At 50.6% G+C, this 9603-nt stretch overlaps 1 pseudogene; it reads right to left on the minus strand.

The window, feature by feature from the left end:
- Positions 1–4929: 4929 nt before the first annotated feature.
- LOC128053169 (UL16-binding protein 1-like) lies at positions 4930–9010 on the minus strand (annotated as a pseudogene).
- Positions 9011–9603: the final 593 nt, after the last annotated feature.

The following is a 9603-nucleotide window of genomic DNA, read 5'->3' on the forward strand; positions in this document are numbered from 1 at the left end:
TCCCGTAGGTAGCGTTTCCCATTGACAAATGTGTAAGTTGAGGCATGGCAAGATGAGGAAACTAGCACAGTCAGAATTTTGTCCCGATTCCTGTTTCTGGAGGCATCTATAGTCCACATCCATGAAACTGCCTCAGGTACTAATTGCAACCTCCCCAGCCCTCCACCTCTGACCTCACGCCTGGGGATCTGGAGTAAGCCCGGGGGTCAGGGGCAGGCATGGGGTGAGTAGGGTGCCCAGGTCCCTGGGGCCCGTGCTCCTCACTCGGGGCCAACCCGGCCCATCTGTGGCGGCAACCTCTGACTTCCTCCTGTTCTTCCAGTCCTTCCTCCCTGAATCTACCAGGGGCTTCCAGGTTGCCTCCTCTGGGGAATTCAAGCCAGGCTTCCGCCCCCAGTACTTCATAATGGAGTCTGTCCCCACGCAGCTCACCTGGCCCCACCAAGCTCTTGGCCCACCCAACCCTGAGTTCTGCCCACCCTTGTGGGTCTCTTGTCCTCCAACCAGCCTCCCAGCACAGGTCCATCCCACACAGAGACTCTAGTGAGTCTGCTGAGAACCTTCTTGTCTCCTTTGCACCTGCTGATTCACAGAGTTTGCTGCTCTCCATGGGTGGCAGCTGCGTGACCCCAAGGTAGAGCCTGGTGCTGTACGGGGTGTGAGTCAGGGCTTCAGATAAGCCTGAGTGTGGCAATGCAGTCACACAACTCATCAGGATCCCAGGGACCTGCAGTGATTGTCTTAGCCTGGGCTGGCGTCACATGGAGGTGGGGCAGAGCTGAGAGTTTGGCTAGAGCCAAGCTTTGGCTTCTCCCCGTGTGCCTGTGTGTGTATGTATATGTGTGTGTTGTGGGGATGGGTTGCAGGGAGTCTCCTGTCTGAAGCTCTGTTGGCTGTGAGCCCCAACCAATGCTAGGCATGGTTTCCAAATGCTGGCCAGCACACCAGACACTTTGCAATCTGCTGACTCTGTGCTGGAACAGTGAGCAAGCAATTCTGTGCCCATGGTCTCTTAAGAGTGGAGTCTCCATTTCCCATAGTCCTCCAGTGCTCCAGATCATAAACCCTGTTCGTTTTCAAAATGGGAGTGATGGAATGGGGGCATGGGGCTGCTTCTCCCAGCGCTGCACCAGGGCTGGGGTGCCTGATGTAGGGCCAAAACCTCCTGCTCCTTAGGCAGAATGCTCTAGTTTGTGATGACCCCTCCGTTTCAGAGTACCTGGCCAAAGGGTCCTGAGTAGATCCCTTCTTTTCTGCTCCTGCCCTTCTCAGCATGGTTCTTTCTCTATGCTGGTTGTAGAGGGGATGTTCTGCTGGTTGCAGGTCATTTTCTCAGAAAGAGAGCTGTTCTGTATGTGGTTGCAGTTTTGGTGTGTTCATGGGAGAGTGGAGCTCAGGGTGTCCTACTTGGCCACCTTGATTTTGCCTTTGTGTGATCAATGATCTTTCATGTCAGTATTGTGATTGTTTTGAGGCGCCAGGAACCATGGCACATTGCCATCTGATATGTGTGTGTGTCCTGACTGCTCCGTTGACCCGTCCGTCTCTCTCCTGAGACTCCTGAGTCCCTGAGACACAGGCAATATTAGGCCAATTAATAACATTAAATTAGGCCAATTAATAACATTACCTCGACATGTCCCATTGACAGGAAGAATCACGCCTCTCTCACTTTAAATCCAAAGATAGAAATGGTTAAGCTTTTGAAGAAGGCATGTCAAAGCCAAGATGGGCCAGAAACGAGGCTTCTTCCCCCTGATAGTCAAGTTGTGAATGCAAAGGAAATGTTCTTAAAGGAAATCAAAACTGCTCCTCCAGTGACCACACAAAGGAGAAGATGGCAAAACAGCCTTCCTGCTGATATGGAGAATCTTTCAGTGGACTGGAGGAAAGATCACAAGACTGCCTTAGGCCAAAGCCTAATCCAGAGCCAGGCCCTAGCTCGCTTCAGTGAAGCTATGAAGGCTGAAGGAGGTGAGGAAGCTGCAGAAAAAAAGTTGAAAACCGATAGAGTTTGTTCTTAAGGTTAAGGAAAAAAGGCATCTTTGTAACATAAAGCACAGAGTGGAAGAGAGAGGGTTGATGCCGAAGCTGCAGCAAGTCATCCAGAAGAGCTAATAAAATAATCTCTGAAGATGGCTGTCCTAAATTAGAGCTTTCCAGTGTAGAGAAAAGAGTATTCTATTGGAAGAAGATGCCCCCAAGGACTTGCATGGCTAGCAAGGAGAAGTCAGTGCCTGGCTTCAAAGATTCAAAGGCTAGGCTGACTCTCCTGTTAGGGGCTAATGCAGCTGGTGACTTGAAGTTCAAGCTAAGCCTCACTTACCTTCTGAAAATCCTAGTGACTTTCAGAATTATGCTAAATCTGCTCCGCCTGTGCTCTGCAAACGGAACAACAAAGTTGAGATGAGAGCATCTGTGTTTACAACACTGATTACCAAAAATAGTAAATCCACTGTGGAGACCTAGTGCTCCCAGAGAAGGATTCCGTTCAAGATATCACTGCTCATTGAGAAAGCACCCAAGGGCTCTGATGGAAGTACAATGAGATTCATGTTGTATTCACACCTACTAACACAGCATCCATTCTGATCAAGAAGTAGTCATGATGTTCAAGTCGCGGTATTTAGGAAATAGTTTCTGTAAGGTTATAGCTGCCACAAATAGTGAATCCTCTGATGGATCTGGGCAAAGTCAATTGAAAACTTTCCAGAGTGAATTCACAAAACATTTGTGATTCATGAGAAGAGGTTGAAATAACAACATTAATAGGAATTTAAAAGTTGATTTTAACCTTCTTAGATGACTTTGAGGGGTTCAAGATTTCACTGGAAGTAGTAGCTACAATGTGGTGGAAATAGAAATAGAGCTAGAACTGGAAGTGGAGCCTAATGTGAAGATGGGACTGATTGTTGCAATCTAATGGAGAAGATTCTTGAGAGTCCCTTGTCCTGCAAGGAGATCCAACCAGTCCATTCGAAGGAGATCAGTCCTGGGTGTTCTTTGGAAGGGCTGATGCTAAAGCTGAAACTCCAAATCTTTTGTGAAGAGTTGACTCATTGGAAAAGACTCTGATGCTGGGAGGGATTGGGGGCAGGAGGAGAAGGGGATGACAGAGGATGAGATGGCTGGATGGCATCAGCAACTGGATGGGCATGAGTTTTAGTGAACTCCGGGAGTTGGTGATGGACAGGGAGGCTTCGTGTGCTGCGATTCATGGGGTCACAAAGAGTCGGACACGACTGAGCAACTGAACTGAACTGAATGATAAATATTAAGTTTAGAATAAATTTAGTTGCAAAGGCAGCAGGAGGGTTTGAGAGGATTAACTCCAATATGGAAAGAAGTTCTACTGTGGGTAAAATGCCATCAAAGAGCATTCATGCTAAGAGAAATCTTCTGTGAAAGGAAGAGTCAAACAATGTGGCAAACTTCATTGTTGTTTTATTTTCAGAAATTGTGCTATCCTCCACAACTGTCAGCAACCACCACCCTGATCAGTCAGCAGCCACAGATCTTGAGACAAGACCCTCCACCAGCAAAAAGATGATGACTCCCTGGAGGCTCAGATGATGCTCAACGTATTTTAATTTAGAAACAAAGTGTTGTGTATTAAGGTCTGTACACTATTTATTTAGACATAAAGCTATTGCACCCTTAACAGACTTCCATGTCAACATAACAATACATTGCAGTGGAAATGAAAAAGTTTGTGTGATTCCCTTTATTGTGAAATTCACTTTATTGCCCTGGTCTGGAACCCAGCCTGCAATATCTCTGAGGTCTGCCTGTATTTACATGGCTTTTAGTCCATGTTTTCCAGCCTAGAACTAACATTGGGATGGCTGAGTAGTAGGGTGAACATATGACCTAGTGTTGGGATATGGTGAAATATACATTTAAAAATCCAGAGAATTTAAGGATCACTCCACAACTGGACTCCATGTTTGTTTAGGAGTGATCTTTAAATTCTCTGTTTCCACAAGAAATAAATCATTATCATTCGTTTTATTTAATCCCATAATGTGGAGGAATGGTGAAATACCATGACTTTTCTCCTGGATTAGAAAACAGGCATGAAGTACTTAACTCTCTTGCAATATTAATTTAAGGATCAGTATAAAGGGAGGAGCCTGGTAGGCTGCAGTCCATGGGATCGCTAGGAGTCGGACACAACTGCGTGACTTCACTTTCACTTTTCACTTTCATGCACTGGAGAAGGAAAGGCAACCCACTCCAGTGTTCTTGCCTGGAGAATCCCAGGGACGGGGGAGCCTGGAGAGCTGCCCTCTGTGGGGTCACACAGAGTCAGACAAGACTGAGGCGACTTAGCAGCAGCAACAGCAGCATAAAGGGTTCCCAGGTGGCACTAGTGGTAAAGAATTGGCCTGCCAACGCAGGAGACACAGGAGACAAGGATTCGATACCTGGGTCAGGAAGAGCCCCTAGAGATGGAAATAAGAACCCACTCCAGTATTCTTGCTGTGAAATCTGATGAACAGAGGAGCCTGGAGGGCTACAGTCCATGGGGTCCCAAAGAATCGAGCATGACTTAGTGCCAATAGGGTAATAAATTATGAAGGGAATCAGTCAATGTAAAATTTTGTTCCATTGAAAATACACTGAAGTTGTTTCTCTGGACATAGAAAAAAATCCCTGAGTCCTGTAATAGCAGATGTATTTTTCCAGCAATATCATCATTTGTAAGAATAAGGTCACAATGCAGGGAAAAGTCTAATTTTCCAAAAACTAGAAAAAGACTAAAAGAGTTCTGTTTGTGGAGATCTCCTGTTCAAAGAGTCGAAAGTTTCAGTTCAGGGGTTCCGTCACTCAGCACCAAGAGAAATTAGGTTTGAGAAAATTAAAGATGTTGAGGAGGATGCTCATCAGATGGGACAAGAGACTCGAGATGGTGCAGCCACCGTGTCATTATAACTGGTAGACAGACTTGGGCTTCCTAAGGTCTGCTCTCTTGGCTCTAAAGTGAACGCAGGAGAAGAAAAGCAGCCAAACAAAGACTGAGTCCTCAGGCCGACAGAGCACCTGTCAGGTGCTTCCTGGGAGCACCGTCTTCTGCAGAAAAGAAACAGGTGTTGGTCAAGGAAGCTAAGGAACTCCTGTCACTTTCCTGGGGCTGCCCCTCCCCAGCACCCCCTCCAGCCTCGCCCTCACTGAGGGGCTCCTATGTCCTCCACCCCCACCCCCACCCCAGGCCCAGCAGCTTCTTGTCACCTCCTCCTTCCTTCCTGCATCACAGAGTCACCCCAGGCCCTGACAGCCCCTGCTCAGGCTCAGGACTGGAGCCAGTGAGGAATCAATCTGCTCCCTTTACTCAGGTCTGGATCCTTCCCAAATGGGGCCTAAAAGACCAGGGAGCAGGTCCTCAGAGGACGGGCCTTGCTTCCTGACAGCCTTGGGGGGCTGCAGGGAAACCTCCTTCCTTTGCTCCCCTCCAGCCGCTGAGCCAGCAGCACACACAGCTCTCAGGACCAGGGTCCCTGCCCCCCATCTCTTCCTGGTCCTGCCCAGCTGGGCGCCTCCACCCCAGCTCAGGCCCACCCCTTCCCAGGCACCTCTGCTCAAGGCAGAGACGCTCAGTGATCGGACTCTGGGTCCCCAGGTGGCTGGTGAAGTGCAAACCACAGGCTAAGTTACAACTGCTGCTGCTTCAAGAGCACAGACCTTCCCCCAGTCTCTGCTGTGGGGCTCCTGCCTTGCCTGCTTGACCCACGCCAATTCCTGTGAGGAAGAGGCCTTTGGAGTTGGGTCTGCAAAGGCCTTCCCACCCCTTCATCCTGGGATGAGAGCCCGGCCCCTCTCATCTTGGCCCCTGGGTGGGTTCCCTCCCCGCTGACACATCACGTGGAGCCCCCATGCTGCTCTCAGCCCCCGTGAGTCCTGCCCTCCCCCCGAGTGCCTGCTATTCTCACACCACCTACCCTGGGCCCTGCCAGCCAGCAGTCTGTGCAACTTCAACTGGCCCCCAGCCTTCCTGCACCCAGCTACCCCCAACTTCCCATTGTTATCTGACGGTGAAGAGCTATCAGAACTGAGGCCTGAGCTTGTCTGAGTTCTTCCTGTCAGGTTATATGAGGTCGTACTCACCTGGCTCATTTCCAGGATGAGGAGGTTCAGTGAAGGGCAGGGATTGCATGGGATTCCCAAATCCAGGAGGAAGGGGTGGGAAGGCATTTGCAGACCCTACTCCAAAGGCCTCTTCTCATATGAAGTGGCGGGGCAAGCAGGCAAGCAGGAGCCCCACAGTAGAGACTGTGGGAAGGGGATAGGCTAGGCCTGTGCTCCTGGAGCAGCAACAGCTGTGACTCAGCCTGTGGGATTCTACTCCCTGACCCCACACTAGGCCCTGTGCCCCTGCCTTCCCTCTGAATTCTGCCCGCAGTACCTCTTCTTGTAAAGGATCCAGGCTACGATGCCCATTATGACAAAAACGGCGAGAACCCTGGCGGCGATCCAGGTGATGGGACTGATGGCTGGGGCCGTGGGCTGCACTGTAGGTGGGACCGTGGTCGGTGATGCTGCAAGGAGAGTAAGAGTGAAGCCCTTGTCCAGACTCCAAACTCGGCAGATGCCTCCTCGCTCCCCTGACTCAGTATCCCTACTGTGCAGACAGCTTGCACCCATCACATGGAGGCCCCGAGATAGATCCCCAGGCGAGATGGGGGAAGGGAGGAGTCCACTCCTCACGGGGCTCTGACATCTAATGGGTGAGCAAGGTTTCCAACACAGCCACTCAGTCCCGCTGTGACATCAGAGACGGTGACCTCAGGATGGAGTCGTCAGGAGCTACAGCAGAGGTGGTGTTGACAGATTTCCAGAAGAAGGACTGGTGACATTTGAAAGAAGGTTCTGGAAAGAGGGTACAGGGAGAAATAAATCCCAGAAATCGAAAAGATGTCTACAGGTTTGGGATCAGCAAAAATCCATGTTCAGTTGACCAAAGGCCTGTGCTGTGAGCAGAGACGTCAGGAGGTGGAAGAGGAAGGATATGACAGAGCATCCCCGGGTCATCGCTCTCCCAGGACAACTCACCTCTGACGGATCACTTCCTCAAACACACACACACACACACAGCAGTGGGTCCATGTCACCATGAGAGGACGATCACTTTCTCCTCCCTTCTCACTTACCCGTGGTCTTCAACATTTCCTCCCAGCGCACCACGAAAGCCTGCAGCCAGGCCCGAGAGTCTCCATGGAGACCTTCTTCAGGAAGTCGGTCACCGCTCTGTCACTCTCCCACTTCTCCTTCATGCATCCGCCTCCAGGGTGATCCACTCTCCAGTGTCCATTCTCCGAATCAAAGTGGAGGCTTATTAGTCCACTCAAGCCAAACTGCCAGGATCCACTGATGTGTCTGTCATCCTCACAGTGACATGCCATCCTGGCCTGCAGGGTGAGGGGGTCTGCCCCCACTGTGGGAAACAAAGAGCTCAGCCTCTGGGCTTTCTTTGCCCCACCTGGGTCCACTTCCCGTGGCCCAGCTAATGCGGCCCTGTGCTCTCCCCAAAGGCCACTCCTTCCACACTGGACTACTAGGAAGGACCAATATCCAAGTATATTTTTTACTTATAAAAAGTGAATGGAGCTGAGCCCCTAATCCGGCCCTCCTGTACTTGGACTTTCTAACTCACCTCTGGCCATGCGTTTCTCCAGTGTGAAGTCATGCAGCTGGTCCTTGATCCAGTCCCTGATGTCTCTGAGTGTTTCAACCTGTCTTTCCCAGGCCTTTATGGTTTTCACTTCTCCCAGTAGACTTGAGAATATGAGCTTAGCATGACCAAAATCACAGGAGAGAAAAACGTCTCCGTCCACCTGGCCTTGAACCTCACATCACGGCTCTCCAGGTCTGGGCTGAGGGTCGACGGTGAAGTTATAGGAATGAGAGTGAGTGTCTGTGAAGGCAAAGTGCAGGGAGGGTGAGTTTGGGAGAAGACCCATAGGGCTCCTCCTCCAGTTCTGTGAGAGCAGAGTAGGGCTGCAGGGCTGGGTTGACAAAGCAGGACGGCCCCGCCTGCCCTCCCCAGCCCTTCTCCAGGTACGATGGAGGAAGGCAACGAAGCCTCAGTCAGGCAAGAAACACCACAACCCTGGATATGCCCCATTTCCACTCTGCTCACAAGCTCCCCACGTGGCACTAACTGACACATACGTTTCCCAGGGATGAGCCAGGCTGGTTCAGAAGAAAAGGCCTAAACCCAGAGGACTGTCAGCTTCTCTCTGAGTGTCCTGTGGGAGATGCAGAGGGTGAGGGGGCTGTTCCTGAGGAAGCGGATCACAGACAGTGGGGCTGGGGGAGGGGAGGATGAGCTCAGAACCCGAAGCTGGGGAAGGGAGAGTTTATAATTATGCGTCACTGGGCTCAGCAAGGCCAGCGAGATGTGGTGATCTCCCACTAGGATGGGTCTTTGAAGCCTGGAGAAAGACCTGGCCCACCTGGCATGAAAGAGAAAATCCAGAACATCCAAGGCAGGTGGTAGCGGAGGGGATCCAAGGCTCAGAGAAGTGAATCTGCCAGGGCAGATGCGGTGTGAAAGGGCAGGAAAGAGTGCAGCCCACCAGCTCCATGGGAAAGCCTCATGGACTCCATGGAGCTCGAGAGGAAAGCGCAAATGAGAAGCATCTCCAAGAGCTCAAGGATGACTTTTGCAGAAGGTCAGGGATGGTGGGAGGAGACTATGTTCCTGTGGGCTTCTATCAGGAACAGGGATGGAAGTTGTGGAAAAATCAGATTCCAGGTGGGGGTGCTCTAGGGCAGCAGAAAAGTAGGTGCAGGGGTCAAAGTGGTTAAAGATTCTCAATGCCAGCCAGGGCCTGACTGCAGAGAACATGATGCTGGCTCATAGCACAGGGTGATCCTAAAGGCAAACAGATGGGCAGGAACCTAGATACAAACTGTACCACTGAAAGAAATAAAGAGAGACAGAACACAAGGCTGGATGATCAGGAAGCCAAAGGCAGCCATCCCTACCAAACACCTGATCCAGGCCCATTTTCCGGATCTGAGCCACTTCTCAGATCTCAGCCACCAAAGATAGAAGCCACGTTCTAAAGAGGAGGGCCCTTTCATCACCACATCTAGTGCAAAAGTCCTTCCATTCTTTCCCAAAGAGCCACATGGTTATTTACTGGGGTAAGTGAACCTGCAGAAGCAGAAACTACTCTCACATTCACATTGCACTAGTGTGTTTCTAGTATCAGGCACAGGATCCTTAGCATAATCATGGTCCCCCAAGTGTTGAAGCGATGCTAGGAGCACCAGGCTATCAATGGACAGCAGTCCCAGGCTCTGCTTGCAGCGGTTATCACTGGGTCCACAGACCACACAGCGGTCATTCCACATGCCCTGGACTTGTGACAGGCATGGAGACCTGAGTAGCTAGTAGATTATCGTGGGGTGAAGTCTACCGTATTAGTGAATTCCAGATTCAAACTTCAGACCCTACCTCCCCATCCTCCAATAGTTCGTGTACACAATATCCTGGAGGAAATACAGAGACAAGTACCAATCTACAACCTCTTGAGGGCTGCAGGGGTGTGGTCCCTATCCTATCTCCATTTAACTAACACTGTGGCCTTAGGTTTC

Source organism: Budorcas taxicolor, chromosome 9 (genome assembly GCF_023091745.1).
Source record: "Budorcas taxicolor isolate Tak-1 chromosome 9, Takin1.1, whole genome shotgun sequence".
NCBI lineage: Eukaryota > Metazoa > Chordata > Mammalia > Artiodactyla > Bovidae > Budorcas > Budorcas taxicolor.